The sequence below is a fragment of the Rattus norvegicus genome, chromosome 17, assembly GCF_036323735.1.
Source record: "Rattus norvegicus strain BN/NHsdMcwi chromosome 17, GRCr8, whole genome shotgun sequence".
Classification (NCBI taxonomy): Eukaryota; Metazoa; Chordata; class Mammalia; order Rodentia; family Muridae; genus Rattus; species Rattus norvegicus.
The window spans coordinates 86,911,331-86,930,000 of record NC_086035.1 but is presented as its reverse complement, the minus strand read 5'-3'; positions in this window follow the sequence as shown (position 1 = coordinate 86,930,000).

Genomic DNA, 18,670 nt, shown 5'->3' with positions numbered 1-18,670 from the left:
CCCACGAGGAGCTATCCTCAGACTGATCTCTTGACTGGATTTGGTCCTCACGACTTCTGTCTTTCCTAAGGCAGGAGCTCTTTAATAATTTCCCACTGAGGAGACAGTATCCTTCTTAAATACTTAACTACAGCAGTACTATCTGCTAATGCCTGTAGTCAAAGTAAGAAAATATGGAATTCGTGTTGCTAGTGAGGCTCCTTTTGAGTTTTCAAATGTCTGAGGTGGGAGGGGGTGATGGGGCAAGGAGGAGTGCAGCTTGATGGCTTTGAGGTTGAAGTCTTTTCTTCTTTCTTTCTCCATCTCCTCCCACCCCCCCCCCCCTCTCTCTCTCTCTCTCTCTCTCTCTCTCTCTCCCTCCCTCCCTCCCTCCCTCCCCCCTCTCTTTCTTTCTTCACTTTGCATCCGGATTGCAGCCCCTCCCTCCTCTGCTCCCAGTCCTACCCTTGCAAGCCCCGCCCCATTGCCCCCCCCCTTCTCAGAGAAGGGGAAGTCCCCGGTAGGTATCAACCCACCCTGAAACATTAAGTCAAAGCCTGACTAAGCCTACCCTCTCCCACTGAAACCCAACAAGGCCATCCACCTAGGGGAAAGGGATCCAAAGGCGGGAAACAGAGTGAGAGACAGCCCCAGCTCCAATTGTAAGGAGACCCACATGAAGACAAAGTTTCCCGTTGTTACAAAAGTGTAGGGGCCTGGGTCCAGCTCCTGCATGCTCTTTGCTTGGAGGTTCAGTCTCTGTGAGGCCCCATAGGCTCAGGTTAGTTGACTTTGTAGGTCTTCTCCCAGTGTCCTTGAACTCTCTGGCTTCCTCAATCCTATACCTTACTCTTCCACAAGATTCCCCGAGCTCCGTCTAGTGTTTGGCTGTGGATCTCTGGATCCATTTCCATCAGCCGCTGGATGAAGCCTCTCAGGAGACAGTTATGCTAGGCTCCAGTTTGCAAGCATAACAGGATATCATTAACAATCTAAGGAAGGGAAAGCCCGTGAAACATTCTAAAGCAGTCTTTTGGCTCCCTCTAGTGGAATAGTGAGGAATTCCTTGCCCAGCATTTACCGGGTGACACGGAACTCATTTGTTTGGTAAATGGAGAAGTAATCTTAAATTAGTTAGCCCGAACCCTCGGCTGTATGACAAGAATGGAGGACTTGGCTAAAGACTTTAACTGAACTTCGTTAGACCGAATCTAAGTGATAAAATGACTAAGCTCTTTGCTAAAAGGATATGGCATTTTGGCAATAATCCTGCTAGCTTTGAAAACTAACTCTTTCTACCCCACCATCCCCATATCTTAGATTTCAATAAAAGCCAGCACATAGTTAAACTTTCAGTAACCCCAGTCCCACACGGTGCTGAAGAGTTGCGAAGGTGAAATACGCCCTCTATCGGTTTAGATAATGTCCCGCGGGTGAGACTTCCCTTTGTTTAGAAGTCCCAAAGAGAATACATCCTAGCAGAAGCCGTTTCTTCTCCTTTTATTGTTAGAAACTCTTCCTCCAGCCACAATGTATTAGTTACATATTTACGACAGGTTTATTAACAGCAACAATTAAGATGAGGAACATTGTAACTCTCCTCCCTCCCCTGTGAGTCCGAGGAGCCCGCCGCCTGGAGGTCAGAGCCGGCACTGCAGCATTTCCTACCCGGGATTCTTCCCCTTCACCTCAGTCAGCTGACTCCTTCCTAGACCCCCAGTGCTTCAACACCCCGCTTCCTCTTTATGATTCTGCACCACTAATAAGATGAAACTATATGGTGCTCTAAGCTCATTCCTCGTTGTGATGGCAGTCACACGTCGCAGAAGAAGTGACTTTAGTCTAGGGATGCATCTTGCTGTCTCAGACTTATGCTTCCGGTTGGCTGGGGTGGGGGTGGAGTGGGGTGGGATCGCAGGCTGGGGTGGGGGTGACACTTCACAGGGAATATGTCAAAGCTGCTCTCTCCCTTCCTCCCTCTCTCTCCTTCTCCCCTCCCCCGCCTCCCTTTCTTAGACCAGGCTGCTGACCTCAAACCTGTTTCCTGAGAGCTGGGATCACACAGTGGCGCTGCACGATACTTAGTTTTTCCTATGGTTTCTCGCACACTCTTAATCACCCACATGAAACCCATACCAACCTGACTGCAGGCCGTTGAGAGATGCACATATGCTCTAAACCACCTCAACACTGGTCTCAGAAACGCAACGATCTGAGGGTTTTTCTCTTTCGCTTAATTCAACACTTTGTTCTTAAAACAAAGTGTGGAAATGAAACTAAGGAGTTATGGAAAAATCAGGTCCATGTTCCACAGGCCTGGTTCCTATGTTCCTTCCTATGTTATTTAAAGGAAATTTTTGCTCATATTGCGTTTGTAAAATATCACCTTTTGGTTTAAATCCTTATGTACCATGCACCTTCTGCTGGATTGTGAAGACTTGTCAACAAGGAGTTCTTTCCCATGGAGAAGAGAAGGCAGGCAGCCAGATTAAGGCAAGCTGCGTGACTTTCACAGAAGCGGTGTGCAACCTGGAGCCAGGACTCACCAGGGGTCACAACAGTTACTTGTTACCCTTATCTGTTGCCCAGGTCTCCTCCTGTCCTACTTGGCTCTCTATTGCTGTGGAAAATACCACGTGTGCCTTAGTCACTGTTCTATTGCTGTGAAGAGACATGACTAGGACAGCTTACAGAAGAAAGCATTTAACAGGGTTACCTGCTTACAGGGCGAGTCCATGAACATCGGGGTGGTGACTATTTCAGCAGGCAGGCATAGTGCTGGAGAGGCAGCTGAGAGCCTCATTCAGGCAAGCTGCAGTCAAAGGGCGTCAGTCTGGTCCTGGCACAAGCTTTTGAAACCTCAAAGTCCACACGCAGCAACACATCTCTAACCAACAAGGCCACACCTCCTAATCCTTCCCAATCAGTTCCACTAACTGGAGAACATGCATTCAAACACATGAGTCCACATTTAAACCAACATGATGGGTAAAAGCAACTTGGAGTGGGGAGGATTTATTCCATTTTACAGACCTCAGTCCATCACTGAGGAAAGCCAAGAGGCAGGAACCTAAACAGAGACCATGGAGGAGTGATACTTGCAGGCTTGGTCTTCCTGGCTTGCTCAGCCTGCTTTCTTACACAACCCGCTATCAGGGGTGGCACTACTCAAGGTGGGCTGATCACTAACCAACCAAATGCCTAACAGACTTGCCTGCAAGCCAAGGCATTTACTCAGTTATGCCTCCTCTGCCTAGTGTGTGTCAAGTTGACAAAAACCAGCTCACCCCTTCTTCTCTGTGTATCGTCTTACTTTTTTTTCTTCTTCCTGTTTTCTCCCTTTTCTTTTATCCAAACAGGCATGATGCCAGCCTATAATAGTTTAAAAAATATGCGTGAATGAGGTGGGAGCTGGGCTGGCTCCCACCTGCCAATGAAATGGGAGAAGGGAGGTGGGCAGTGGATGCCTTCTCTTTCCAGTGGACATTAGTCTGTGACAGCGTGTGACAGCATGTGACATCCTCATCCATGCACAGCCATCTAGTCAGTCACTCTCCTGATTGGATCATAAATGGCTCATGGGAGCACATATCCCATCATTCCTCTGTTCCTTTCTGAGTCTACCCAGCCCAGTCTAGAAGGTAGAGAGTCTTCATCTTGGCCCTCTGAGGTTGTTTCTCATGGGGCTTGTTGTAGAAGAGAATTGCTCTGACCTTATCTGAAAGTGTCATATGATGCACACAGAGACAGTTTGAGCTGTGAGAGAAGAGTTTTAATCCAGCAACAAGGATGCTCAGGCAAGGGATCTTATCCAGAGACCTTCTAAATTTGCATGATCTGGTCAGAGTGCAGACATGCCATGGATACAATATGACCTGTCTGGGATACAGATACACCCTTAGTACATACCTTTAATCCCTAACAAGGAAAGTAAGGGTGCTTTGTAGAACAAAGCAGCCATATTTGAAAGCAACATCTAATTGAGGGGGAGACAAAGTAACAAACCAAAGAAAGATTTGACAGAATGAGTCAGCCATAGGATACACCCGACTCAGACAGGAAAGAGGCTACTTAAGAGCAGAGAGAGACAGGGGCAGAAAGGTGTGATATGATGCTAGACAGAGCAATTCAGTCAGAAGCCATGAGAAGCCAGGCTGAATTAGTCAGTTCGGAAGATTAGATTGTGTGGAGGCTTGAAGCTTCCAGGCCTAGGCCTAGGGATCATTTGAACAGTTTAGGAAACGTTCTGGGCTCCACCAAGCCCTGTATTTGCATAGCTTGGGTGGTGCTCTCATCTCATCTCATTATTCTGAGGAAATAAAAGCGACATTTGCAAAACATTTCTTCTTTGTGGCAGTGAAGGGGCCTAGGACATTCTAGGGCTGTTACATGGTCGAGTAATAACTGCTACTTGGAAAATTATCCCAAGATATCCCACCAAAATGTGCTGTAGGCTTGTGTACAACCTGATCTCACCAGAGGCATTTTTCTCAATTGAGGTTCTCTCCTTTCAGAGGTCGCTAGATTGTGTCAAATTGGCATAAAACTATATACTAAACATGGCTGGTTTTTTGGAAACAGGATCTGTCTCCCCCAAAACACATTCATTATGCTTTGGAAAAGACCTTGTGGATTTGGTACAAAATAGATCAGTGTTTCAAAGGGGTGGGAGAAAGCCTCCTATGGGGTCATGATGCGGAGAGTGGGGGGAGAGAGAGAGAGAGAGAGAGAGAGAGAGAGAGAGAGAGAGAGAGAGAAGAGAGAGAGAGAGAGAGAGAGAGAGAGAGAGAGAGAGAGAGAGATTACATAGGTCATAGGTTACATATGTCTGGACTTGCTCTAGATGAGAAGGCATACCCAGGAGCAGATATAGGGTATCTGGGTCATAAATAGTTGCCTGCTTTTGAGTGGCGTGCAAGCCTGAGTAGTGTCAGCTGTCTACTCGCCCCCAAGAAGTCGCTGACAGACAATTAGAGCTGCTGATTTATTAGTGGCTACAGCCGGAGATCACGCCCCTAGAGGGAAATGAAGACAGGCTGGCCCGGCAGCAGGACCCAGTTTTCTACCCGGAGCAGAAGGGTAACATCGTGCACCTCCGCGCGATCTCCCGGACTTGCTTGCAGAGCCTGAGCACTTGGGAGTAGCCTCCTCCTCATGCTATGAGCAAATCGGCATCTGGCTTAGTATCTGTGGGCTGACAGATGCTACCAGGCACCGCCGGGAACACAGTGGGAGTACGAAGGGAGGCCCGAGGGATGGATGGCACTTCCGGGTATGCATTCTTGCGGATTTATTTGGTCCTTCTGGCCCACATACTGGTCCTTCTGATCCAGCTGTCCCTGGTTCATTTCCACTCCTTAAATTGACAGAAACCAGCTGTGGGAAGCACGGGCCAAACCCCAGCTCCTCTGGGTTTTGTTTTTCCCATCTGGACAAGCTGGAATTAATTATTGAGATCCTGTTTGGTACCCAAATTCAATTTTATTTCAAGTACCCTTGAATAGTGTGTGGCTTGTAGATAATCGATCCTATTTATCCTTCTGTATTGGGCACTGTGTGAGAGTCCTCTGTTTTATTGTACAGTCAGTCAGCAATCTCCTAAACTAAGTCTTTGGTTTTGTAATCATGCCTGGTTTTACATACAAGGAGACTGAGGCACAGGAACATTTTCACAAACTGTCTGAGACCACACAGCTATTTCATGGAGGAGTCAGGAGTCACACAGTAGCAGGCTTCAGAGATTCGATTTTGAGCCACACTGTGGAGCTATGAGACCCTGGAGTGGTAATGAGAACCGTGTTTTGTCTGAGACTTGTCTTAGACTGCACAGCAGGCAGGGAAGCTGGGCTCTAGGCAAAAGCCAGGGCTTGTCTCTCATCTGTCTTCTTACCCTGTCCTGGGATAGCCTCGTGTGCAGTTCACAATGGCACACCCTCAGAAGCAAAAGTGGGCGTGCCCAACAGAGAAATATTGGTTAGCAGGACAGGGCACAACCGTCCAGAGTGGTTGGTGTCCCTGAGGGGCACAAGGTAGAATAATCGTGTGGAAGGTGTCCTTTGGAATTTGGAAAGCCTTTAAAAGTAGTGAACATGTCCACAGTCTTCCCTCTCTGTGGAGAAAGATGATGAGGCAGAAGAGTGAGACAGACTGACCAACCAGGGTGTAGTCCAATAGTACGGACGCTGATGGCAGTATGCTAGGCTGCATCTACTGGAGGGAGAGCACAGAGGAAATGAAGGAGGCAGCTTTGAAATGCGTGTGTCCCTCAGCCCGATACACACACTTGTAAATACACATCTTAAACAGCCCTGATAAAAAAGCAATGCCTCTGTGGTGGAGCAGGCACTTGGTGTGCAGGGGCCCTGGGTTTATTCCCCAGGATCAGAAAGACACATACAGAGACACTCAGCAGAGGAACCTCTGTGCCACATTAAACAATAAAACAATGGAGACGACCTACGTGTTGACAGTGGAGGAATAAATACAGCGTGACACAGTGACCTAAAAGACAACACACAGCCAGTCAAACAAATCTGTCAAGGCCACAGACACCATCAAAACATTGGCTTACTGCATGCTACATGCTGCATGCTGTCCTGTGCATCAGAGGAGTGCAGTGCCCCCAGAGGCTCTGAAACAGTTACAGATGGTTGTGAGACACCGTGTGGTTGCTGGAGATTGAACTCAGGACCTCTGGAAGAGCAGCCAGTGCTCTTAACCACTGAGACATCTCTCCAGGCCAACACCATATATGTCAGCGTATAGGGATCTGAAGAGTGCAGGGTGGGTGTAGGAACTTCCACACCAATGTGCACAGTGAGTACTGTTCATGTAAATAATATACACACAATTGTGTGCTCGCTGCCTGTGGGGGAGGGGGGAGAGGGCAGGAAAGGAGTAGAACATCGGAGAGGACTAAAGGGGCAGTATTTAATCTACACACACACAGGTATTGTGTAGTAGTACCTTCTTTACTAAATCAATTGGGAACTGGTACCGGCTAGTTTAGGCTACACACCTCTGTGCCAAACTTGTTTAAGCCATTAGCTTTGCTTTCTTAATGCTTTTTTTGTTATACATGTGTGTATGTGTGATGTATATGTTACACGCGTGTATGCATGCTCCATGTGTGCATATGTTTGTTGTGTGTTACATGTGTGTATGTATGCATGCCACAAATCATGCCTCAGTGTGCTGTGTGCCGGTATAGCAGGTCTCTACCTTCGTGCCTGGCTAAGGCTTGTTTTCCTCGGTTCTGGTTATGCCTCTGTACTGCTGATCCGTTTCACAAGCTGGGCCTCATCCATCTGCTGCCCTCAGCCTGATCTGCCCACATCACCATTCCCACCTTACGGGATTTCCAGGCCTGATCCAGAAACAGCAAGAGGGAGTCGGAGATAATCAAAACTACAAGCCCATAAAAATGTACTACGGGATCAGTGACTGAATACAGCTGCCAGCCTAGAGGACCCAGCAGAAGGGACACAGCCGGAGGGGACCCAGCAGAATCATTCTGCTGTTTCCCGGGTTAAAGGATTGTCCTTTGTCATCAGTCCAGTGGCAAATTCACCAGCTGTATCCCTGCCCTGGGAGCAAAATATAAATGGAGACTGCTTTATAAAAAACCTTCAGGAAAATCTTCAATGCTGGGTAAGAGGCTCAAAGTGAAAAATATTTGGCATGAACAGGTAAGGATTTTTCTTTTGGAAAATCACATAGGATAAAGGAGAAGAGATTAATGTCTCAGGGTCTGTGAACCCAGAGCTGATCCTCAGAGCTCAGTGATGGTCACCTCTGCCCTCCCAGATATGCAAACGCCTGGCCTAGGGTAAGTGGTCAGTAGGTATCAGTTTACTGACCACTGAGGCTCCCTGTGGTCACAGTTAGGATGTCTTCCGCCCTTCGACTCAGAAACTCTGACCTTCATTGGCTACCCTTTTTTCTTTAGAACGTTTTACTTTAGATGACAGTTTCTTTGGCCGTCTGAGTGGAAGTTCCTTGTAATGCCAGCTCTCCTTTGAACTAAACAGGTTGTTATTTAATGAGGAAAATTGTTCCCAAGCATTTATATTTTTTGAGCGAATGTTTTGTGTCGTGTTTTTCTTTTTCCTTTTGGCTTTTAGAGACAGTCTCCTTGTAGCCCAGGGTTGCCCTGAATTCAAGATCCTCCTGCCTCAGGCGGTCGAGCACTAAGATGACAGAAAGCAGGTGCGGTCCACCCATCCCAGCGTGAACCTAGCTTGAATACGTTTGTATACAGTCTAGTCTGAGTTAGTCTGATGCTCTGAGTTATAAATAAAGATTCATTCATTCATTCATTCATTCATTCTAACTTCTCCACAGAAAGTGGTCTATCACCAGCCCGCCCTGGCCAGTGAGTTTACACACTCACTTGCAAGTTTTCTCGACCTCCAACATTTCTTTCTGCAGGAAACAAGAGACAAAGTTCTACTTATACTCACGTAGCATACGTGCACATGTAGTGTACCTACACACAGGTATCGTCTGTGCACACATGTAGCGTGCACTTGTTAATGCCCAACATGTAAATGTTTCTCATTTGCCTGTTGAATTTCTGTCTTTTCATGACTTCATTATGAGATCTCACGTATTCATTATTTCCCCCGCTTGCTTATTTATCTTTACTTTTATTTTATCCTCATCATCACCACCATCACCATCATCACCACCATCACCATCATCGTCATCTCAGTGTTGACGATTGAACCCACAGCGTTGAGCAAGCTAGGCAAACTCACTACCGCTGAGCTAGACCCCATCCCTCCTTCCAATGTTACAAGATAAAAGCAGAAGTTACTGAGACCTTTCTTCCCATCCCTGTGGCATTCCCATGGATTAGCCACTTACGGCGTCTGTGGTTACTCTTACCCCCTGGCTCTCACGACGTCACACCCTTCTGTCTTCCACCTTCTGTGAACGGTCCTTCTCGCTCTCCCGTGGGGTTACGCGCTGAAGGCTCTTACATTTCTGATATCACTTTCCATTTTGTACCTTATATCCACCCTGAGTTTCTAGCCCTGGTTTCTACATGCCATCCAGACACCTTCTCGAGAGTGTCTCCAGAGAAGACGACACCGACTTCCCCTGTCTCTGCTCCTTGTCCTCTCAAGTGGCCATCACCACCACCCCCGCCCCCAGTCACCTGATATTGACGCCTGGGTGTCTGAAAACTGTCAACTGCAAGATCCTTCGTTGCTTTATGTGACATTAAGACAAAGTATTGTAAACCACATCAAACCTCAGGGGTGGGAAAGTGGAAGAAAATATGGATGTCATATGAAATGTTGCTCTTCCATTGGCTCAGTGGAGGCAGACTCCATGCTATCTAGGCCTTCCTGTGGCTCCTCTTAATCTCTCTCTCTCTCTCTCTCTCTCTCTCTCTCTCTCTCTCTCTCTCTCTCTGCCTTCAGCAAAATTAAGGAATTAGGGAACATTGATCTATTGTACTGACCTCCCTTGTCCCCACTTTTATTAAAACATCATTTATTTCTGTGTTCAGAAGGAAGATTGTTGGAGGCTTGATTTTAAATTTTGACAGGAGTTGTCATTATTCTAATGCAAGGCCTTCCCAGCATCTCAGCAGGGTACCACGTGGACATCCTCTATTAGCTGCCATCCCCACCCCAGTACTGGAGAAACCACTTTCTCCCAACAGGAGAGTAACTTCTCCTATGCAAGTACTATCCAGGCTGGGCCCTGCTTAGTTTCTGAGAGCACAGAAGATCAGGCCCATTCAAGTTGGTACTTATACTGGCTAGTTTTGTGTGTCAACTTGACACAAGCTGGAGTTATCACAGAAAAGGAGCCTCAGTTGTGGAAATCCCTTCATGAGACCAGCTGTAAGGCATTTTCTCAACTAGTGGTCAAGGTGGGAGGACCCAGCGCATTGTGGGTGGTGCTGTCCCTGGGCTGTTGGTCTTGGGTTCTATAAGAAAGCGAGCTGAGCAAACCAGGGGAAGCAAGCCAGTAAGAAACATTCCTCTATGGCCTCTGCATCAGCTCCTGCTTCCTGACCTGCTTGAGTTCCAGTCCTGACTTCCTTTGGTGATGAAACAGCAACGTGGAAGTCAGCTGAATAAACCCTTTCCTCCCCAACTTGCTTCTTGGTCATGATGTTTGTGCAGGAATAGAAACCCTGACAAGGACAAATTGCTACCAGAAGTGGGGTGTTCCTTTTACAACCTGATCATATTTTGGGGAGGACTATGGGAGGACTTTGGAACTTTGAGCTAGAAGAGCTATTGGGATGTTAAAATTTTCTGTAGGAGCTTTGAAGATAATGTTGAGAACAGTGCTGAAGATGGAGGCCTGGCTTGTGAAATTTCAGAGGGAAGATTAAAGACTCTTATCAGGGTCATGTTTTGATTGTGAAGATTCTGTGGTTTTGGTTAGCTGGGGCTGAAGAATCAGCTGTGATTAACAAGATACCAGAACTACTGAGGCAAACCTTTGAGTTACTGGGACTATTGATGCTGGTCAGCTGGAGCTAAGAAATTAGTGGTGATTAAGAGGAGATCAGCATCATTGAGGTGAAATCTTCTGGGAAGTGTTTTCTGAGAGCACAAAGAGGCTGTGCTCCAAAGATAGCCAAGGTTGTACCTTGTGCTATGGCTGGACTTGGTAGTGTGTAAGAGTCACCCAGACTAAGACAGTACTGTTGGCGGTAGAAGGGACAGTGATGTCTGTATACATCAGTGCTCCCTGCCTCCAGCCCTGGTGACACTTTGCCAGTGGAAAACATACTAATTTTTTTTATTACATATGAGGGATGATTTTGGTGTTGGTAGGAAATAGGATCACTGGTATGACAAAGAGAAAGGCAGTGGGAGATAGAGAAGGTAACATCTGAGGCCAGGGAGACATGTTTTCACACGTGGAGACAATCAGATCCAGACCCGCTTCTTCTTCTCTCTTACCCTCAGCCGATTCTGACCATCAGATTGCTCAAGTTGTCAGCGACGGTCTCTGCTTCCTCCGCTCAAAGCATCCCATCTCTGCTTGGGCTCTGGCTGTCTATGCCACAGGCTTTGGGCTAGGTGATTGTCCTCTCATTGGTGCACTTGCTGTCTCTCCCTGCCAGGGTAATGAGCTCTCATAACTCCTCCTTTGGCTTTAAAGTGGCCACTAAAGGACCAGCTTCGCTTACCTAGATTTGTATGTGGTGGTCTCATTATACAGATGGCTTAAAGCAAATTCTAGCTATGTCATCCCAGCTATGTCATCCCAGCCACAAACATGTCAGTAATACACCTATAAGCAACAGAAATCCTCGCCAAAGCTGTACAAACATGACCGTTCTACACACCATATTGAGCACAATACCTTAATACCACAATACGTACATAATATGAAGACATAAAATGAATGTGTTCAGTCCTTCTGTGAATTAGTTTGTTCAGATCCAAATGCAAGTAAGGTTTATACTATGTCTCTTATGACTTTAAAAAAAAAATCTGTGCTTTTTACACACACACACACACACACACACACACACACACACACACACACAGTTTTTCTAATTACATCCATGTTGTACAATTTGCCTTATTTCTCTGCATCCTGTTTTGTCTCCACACCCCCGGCCCCTTACCCTCTTCTTCCCTTGTGCATGGTGTGTGTTACACACAGCAAGCATTCTGCCCACGAGCGTAGTTCAGCTCGTATTTCCTACTACAAACTATTGAGAACTTGGTGAGACTCATGTCAGACTTTCTTAGGAAAAGGACTTCAAATATCTTCTCCCTGTTGTCACTTTTAATATCTATACCCAGGACTCCTTTAGAGTTGCAAGCTGGTAACACAGAAAGTACATAATTTCATCCACAGTCTAGACTGCTTCTATTGAAGGAAACTTCTCTGGATTCTACGATCTGACTATCCCAGAGAACAGTCTTTTTAGGAAAATGCAGGGCAATGTGTTAGGGTTATTTCGTCCCTTGTTATTTGTCAAAATAGCTATTTGGCTGCCTGATATTCTTAAAAGAAAGCCAACACACATTTTATTCCATCATTCAAAAATCATGGGCTTACACACATTGGCCCTATTTCACACTGCTGTGGAAATTGTTCATATTATTGTAACATCATCCATTTTGGCCACTCCAGCCATTCCTTGGGGATTCCAAGTGCTTTAGGGCTGATCCTAGGTAGGCCTTTGACAGAATCCTTTCATTCTGGAGATCACAAGATGCCCTAGGCACATCCTGTACCCACTCCTGTCCCAGATCCAAAGCCACCAGGCTCTTCAAGGAGCCCTGGATCCTTTCAAGTAGGACACATTTAGGGACCTCAGCCGCTCACTAACACCAATCACTCATCTCTTGAACAGTCAGTGGTAGGATTTATTAAAATACAAAGTGCAAATAGAATTCTGTAAAGTACACATAGAATTCTATATCATCACAGATTATCCCCAGTTCACTGTATGGAAAACTCTCACGGTGTTACTGTTCTTTCTTTATTTGGCTTTTTAGTTGTTTCTAAATGTTTTCTTTGTTATTGTATGTGTGTTACATAATTTCTACTCCTCCCTCTCTCAACTACTCTCACCTCTTGCCACTCCATTCTCAAGTTCATGGCCTTTTTCTATATTGTTTTACACACACACACACACACACACACACAGTCCATTTAGTTTCATATATATGTGTTTAGAGCTGAATTAAATACCTATTAGGGAGTTCATTCCTGAAGAAGACAGATTCTCTCTCTTGGTGCAGGCTATTTGATCACACTGTGAACCCTGTGATTGTGTTTTTACTGAAAAAAAACAAACAAACTTGTTTCTAGTTGTGGTATGTCTCAGTCTTTAGGACGTACCTCTAATCCCTCTGGCTAAAATACGGACCTGCCCTTAAAACCCACCTTCAATCCCAAACAATGAAGGTAAAGTTAGTTTGTAGAAGGAAGCACCATGTTTGAAGGTGATGTCAAATTGTGTGGCAGACAAAGTGATGAATCAGAGAAAGAGTTGACAGAATAGGATGTGCCCAAGTCTCACAAGGAGAGGAAAGGAGAGGAGATACTTAAGAGGCAGAACCGGGAAAAAGGGGGGCAGTTTTACTGGGACAGTTGTACAGAGTTGGGCTGTAGAGAGAGCAAGCTAGACACAGGTGGAAACAGAATGAGATAGAGAATGAGAAGGAGCCAGGAGGTCAGAACAGGTTGCCAAAGGCCGTATGAGGCCAAGCAGAGCAATTCAGGAGAGGCCAAGAGAGAAGCCGAATGGAATCAGTCAGCTCGGAGAGGAGTTTGAACCAGAACAGCTGAGTTGAATCAGCCAGCCAGAGTTCAGAAAGAACAAGGAGAAGATGAGCTTATTAAGCAGTAAGTCTCAGAGGCTGAAAATGTTCTGGAACTGGATAAAATTGTATGGTGGCTAGAAGCTTCCAGCAGTAGGCCTAGGTTAGCAGACAGAGGCTGTAAGCCTCGTAGATGACAATTGAATTAGGCGAATAAAAGCTATTTTACATCTCTCTAAGCAGCCATTAGTTGTTTGTGGCTCTGTATCTAGGGGGAGGTCTTCCGAGATTTTCCGAGTCCATGTGTCCACTGGAAAACAGTATGATTGAGCACTATTTATAAATAGTCTCTTTAGTGTGGCTTCTCCACTAACACTGAGGAGAACTTGTCTCATTTTGCTCTTAGTGGCTTGAGGGTGGCTTTTTTTAAAGTTAATCTTGTGTAATTACATAAAGCAACGTCATGGTTAGAGACGAGTCTGTGAGGTTTGTTGATGGAGGATCCCTTCTTTGATGAGAGCAGTTTCTTCCACATGCGTTCGTCCATCTCCCCTGCTCTTCCCTTTAGCAGATCTCAGGAGTCACCCCACAACGGTCCACAGACCTAGGCTTCTTTTCATAATCATGCTCTGCTGTGCAGTGTGGGTCACCTGCTCGAGACTGTGTGGGTGGCCTCTGGGCTTTTTACAGTCAAGAAAGCAGTCAATATCCTTCAACTCTCTTTTGGCCTCTGTGTCTGCGATTCCGGTTCCTGGAAGTGAAGCCCTCTGCACTGAGATTGCACTACATGGTCTTAGGCCTGGTAATACATGCGTGGTTTCTCTGCTACCTTACTCATTCGCAAGCTTCGGTGAAGAGAATTAATACCCCTACCAAGTTCTAACCTGTAAATAATTCTCTTACCACAGAGACTACAATAAAGTGGTAAGGAAAGTTTTCTCTAACTAATGTTCTCATTGGCACTGGAGTCAGGGGAAGAGATCCACAAACAGGGTATGACTCACTTTTAATGCTCAAATTATAGCAAAGTCAATCCAAGAAGGGCATTATCTGTCCATATGTATCAAAGGTCAGCATGTGTGTGTTGTTGGGGGGCCGGCTCCAAAGAAGACCTCAGAGACAGGCCCTAGCTACAGTCAGCACAGAGGCAAGACCCATGTTTTCTTCCACTCCATTCAGCTCCCCACGGTTCAGGATCTTGAACACTGATGTACGTCCATGGGGCTCACCTCCACACTGACAGAGACTTCTGTGAGGACATCAATTCTGGGCATCCCAGCCACCATCTTTGCTACTATGCACGACAAGGCCGTCCTATCGCCTACCCTCTCCTTCCAAGATGTGCCTATCTCCCTGAAGTGTCTGCAGAAGAGTTCATTCTGTCTGCTCCCATTTTCCGGCTTGTGTCTTACGGAGATTTCATAGGAAGAGTTTCTTCTTTGGATGGTTCACGTCCCATCCCAGAGGACAGCAGAAGAATGGAGGCCATCCCTTGTACTGTGCAGAACTGGTCCCCACAGGTATCTTTGAAGCAGACAGATACAGAAACACATGGACTCACTTTAGAAGTTCTCAGCTGCCTTAAAAGCAAGCACAGCATTAGCCACAAGTGCTCTACACGGCTGTCCCGTTGTTTAGTAATACACAGACCTGCACGTGCATGTAAGGTGTCTTCCTCAATTCCTCTGAGCTACCTTATTTTTTGAGACACGATCTCTCATTGGGACTTATTCAAACACCTATTCATCTAGACCGACTGGCCATCAGGGCCGGGGAAGCCTCTGGTCCCCATCCCACAGTGGTGAGATGCTATAGGAGCGATCAGAACTGTCTTTTATCAGGGTGCTGGAAAGTGGAAACGGGGTTTCCATTTCATGTGGCAAAGACATCTTACCCAGCCAAGCTATCTCTTCCAGTCTCCTGAAAGATTCATTTTGATGAATTTTCAACCAGAAATTTATTCGGGTACCATATGGAAAAATTAAATTCATGGAAAAGGCTGTTAAACAAGAAAAGCAGAATGATTTTAACTAATTTTGAAAAGATGTGCTCAGAAAAGTTCTAAAAAATACAAGTCTAGAAAATAGTCCTAAAACATATAAATTTGACTATTTCTCCAATATTTGGGAAAAAAAAAACCCTCACGGTGGATCAAAAGTATTACTCAAAGACACATGCACACAAGTCTCTGGAGACTTTAGACTACTTTTTATAGTCTTTTCAACATTCGGTTATCTTATGTCTTGGGCCATCTACTGGTTTATTCTTTTTTTTTAAGATTTTTATTTATTTTACATATGTGAGTACACTGTAGCTAGCTTCAGACACACCAGAAGAAGGTTTCAGATCCCATTACAGATGGTTGTGAGCCACCATGTGGTTGCTGGGAATTGAACTCAGGACCTCTGGAAGAGCAGTCGGAGCTCTTAACCACTGAGCCATCTCTCCAGCCCTACTGGTTTATTCTTAAAGTAAATCAAAGCTGCCTTTTCTTGTCTTTTTTTAATTTATCCTGGGGGAGCACATGCTCGGAGGTCAGATGACAACCTTGGGTGTAAGTCCTTGCCTTCAGCCTTGCCTGGGTAGGGTCTGTTTGATGTTTGCCTCTGTTTTCTGCTCAAGGAGTTTCCTGTCTCAGTGTCCCAACTCACAGACGGAGCTCTGAGATTTCGATGAGTGCCGCCGATCCAAACTCGGCATTCACATCGGTGTAACAAAAGCTTCCTCATCTCCTCAGCCCAGAACCACTTGTTAAGGCCAAACTACTTTTCCTGGAAGCTCTGGATCCATGGCAGCCGTGTCACGTGACTGAGGGTCTTCTGCTTCCTAAGCTTCGTTTCATTCTGGATCTTTCCAGCCCACTTTTCATAACTTCAATTTATCTTATGACAGAGACTTTTGGGTTGTTTTCCATTGCTAGAATTTCCTGAGGTCCCCTTACTCCAAAGGCAGAGAGAGCAGGGAGAGATTCTGCCCTCTGTCTCTGTCCAGGATTAACATGAGACCCAGGTCTGGCAAATGCCTTAGGTCCACATGGAAATGGCTACGTTGGCTGAGTTCCAGCCAGGGATGGTTTCTTCTCCTCCTGGCTTTGTCTTGATGACTCTCTCAGGCCGACACCACCTCAGCCTCACTGCTTTCATTTCCCTGCCCTTGTGTCCGTTGGATGCTCTGCTGAGAAAGGCAGGGGACAGTGAGCTGCCTGGGGTACCAACTGGAAGGATCTTGTAGGGGAAGATGCCTTTCTACCTCATCTGAGCCCTGACCCTGCTACAAGGTCCCAACCCTGTTACCCAGTCTTTGACCTCCAAAGAGGTAGATGTTGAGTCAAAAGAAGTAGGAGAGTAGCCCGCAGAGCATCATCTTGGTGTTTGAAGCTCTCAGAGCATCGTAGATCTGACCGTGGCCTTGAGAAGACCCTTCTCCCCTCCAAGTCCATTCTTCTGTTAAATCAGACGCACTTCTGAAGTGATTTTGCAAACGTAACCTCTTGCTCTCCCCAGATAGAAACTGCCTAACCATGATTTCTAACCGTAAAAGAGTGCGAGCAGAGGCTCAGGTGAGGACTATGGTTTGGCTGTGCTCTCTAGGATTCAGATGCCTTATCTTTGACGTTTAGAATTTGAGCATGCTGACTCTTCCTTCTCTGCTATCTGTATCCCACTGTGGTTTCTTGAGTTTGGTCTTATAGCCCAAACGTGATAATAGCATCCTTAGGCAAAGCACATTATATGCTGTCATTGGGGATCTGAGAGAGCCCAGTGTCATGACTGGTGTCTGACATGTGCCTGTATTAAGATAGATAACACAGGTATTAGCATCATCGGTGGGCTATTCTACTGCGTAGCTTAACCCAAATGTGCTATAGGGAGGGAGGGAAGGCCTGCTTGGAGGAAGGGGGACACTGGGGCTGTGCTTTTGAAATCTATTCCAGCTAATCCCGCTTCCTGTTAGTTTCACCAGCTATGAGGTGAGCATCTCTGCCCACCATGCCCTTATTCCAGGATCTGCTCAACATAGGCTCAGACACCATGAAACTGCCTGCCATGGACGATAGCCTGTGAAGCTATGGGCCTGAGCAAACCTTTCCACCTTTTCAGTTGCTGGTCTCAGTTACCTGTCACAGCTTTTCCACTGCCATGGTCGCCGGCCAGGCAGCTTCGTACTGAGACTCCAGTCCTGAGCAATGAGGCTGTGGAGAGTGCACTGGCTGTGCTCAGAAGCACATCCTCTGGAGAAGGCATCGAGTTGTGTTCCAAATCTAACAATGCTCTAACAGCTGAGAGCTGCCTTGCTGTACTTAGGGCGCCACCGCCACTGTCGCCGTGTCCGAGAGCTGGGGAAAGCGAGCAAGATGCTCTGGGCAGAGCAGCACCCGTGACTGTGAAATCAATCACGCGGTCTTGTTTATATTGCAAAATGTAGAAAATAGATTATTTTAATTACTAATTGTTCTCGAGACCCCTACCAAGATATTTTTAAAAAACGTGGCCTAAATGTTCTCCGTGACAGGCAGAATGAGGGAATTACAGTCCATTCAGCCGCTGACACGCTGCTGATTGAAGTACAAAGAGGACTGATCAGCGTTGTTGGTTTTTTCTGGTGGCTTTTAACATTTACAAAGAAAATGATTTCAAGGGGTATGCCGTCGAAAGACACACGTCTGTAAACAGTTACCAATCAGCCAAATACTCCCATTACTGGAAATACCTCCTCTCCTCTCCTCTTCTCTCTTTCCAGCCCCTACATCCCATAATCAGCATCGAAATGCAACATAAATTATTCTTTTGTTCGTGTCTCAGAGGGAAAAGGATGAAGGGCATCCAGCACTCTGAGACACCAGGACCATGTCTGGGATAACGTCACAGACACAGACCCATCACTCCACAGCCCCAGGAGGAGGTGGGGTGCTCCTCATCCTTTATAGAGTTCTTCACTTTGGGACTCTTAAAGCACGGTCTCTGGGAGGATTATTGGGGACACAGGAAGGGACTGGAAGAGAAAGGAGAGAAGAGAGGGTAAAAGAGGGGACACACATGACCAAGGTATGTTATATGCATGTATGAACACATCAACATGCGACCTGTTAGAACAAATAACATAAGCTACTAAAAATGCCATTCCCTAGAGGCCCGATGCCTCTGTGGTGTCACACGGGACACTTTGGGATGTCACCGTCAAACAGACTAAGGATCTTGAGGTTTCTGGTCATCACTGGGGATGTTAACACTGTCTAAGGCCTACACCAAAGGAGTCAGGTCACAGCCACCTGTAAAGCCATTGAGATCTTCTTAAAGATAGACTTACCTAAGATTGACTGAGCGGATGGTAGCTTCCAACATTCCCAGGACGTACCGGAAGAAGCCTGCAGGGAGCCATGGTCCAGCCTGCAGACTGAGGCTCCACCATCCTTACCGTGGGAGTGCTTC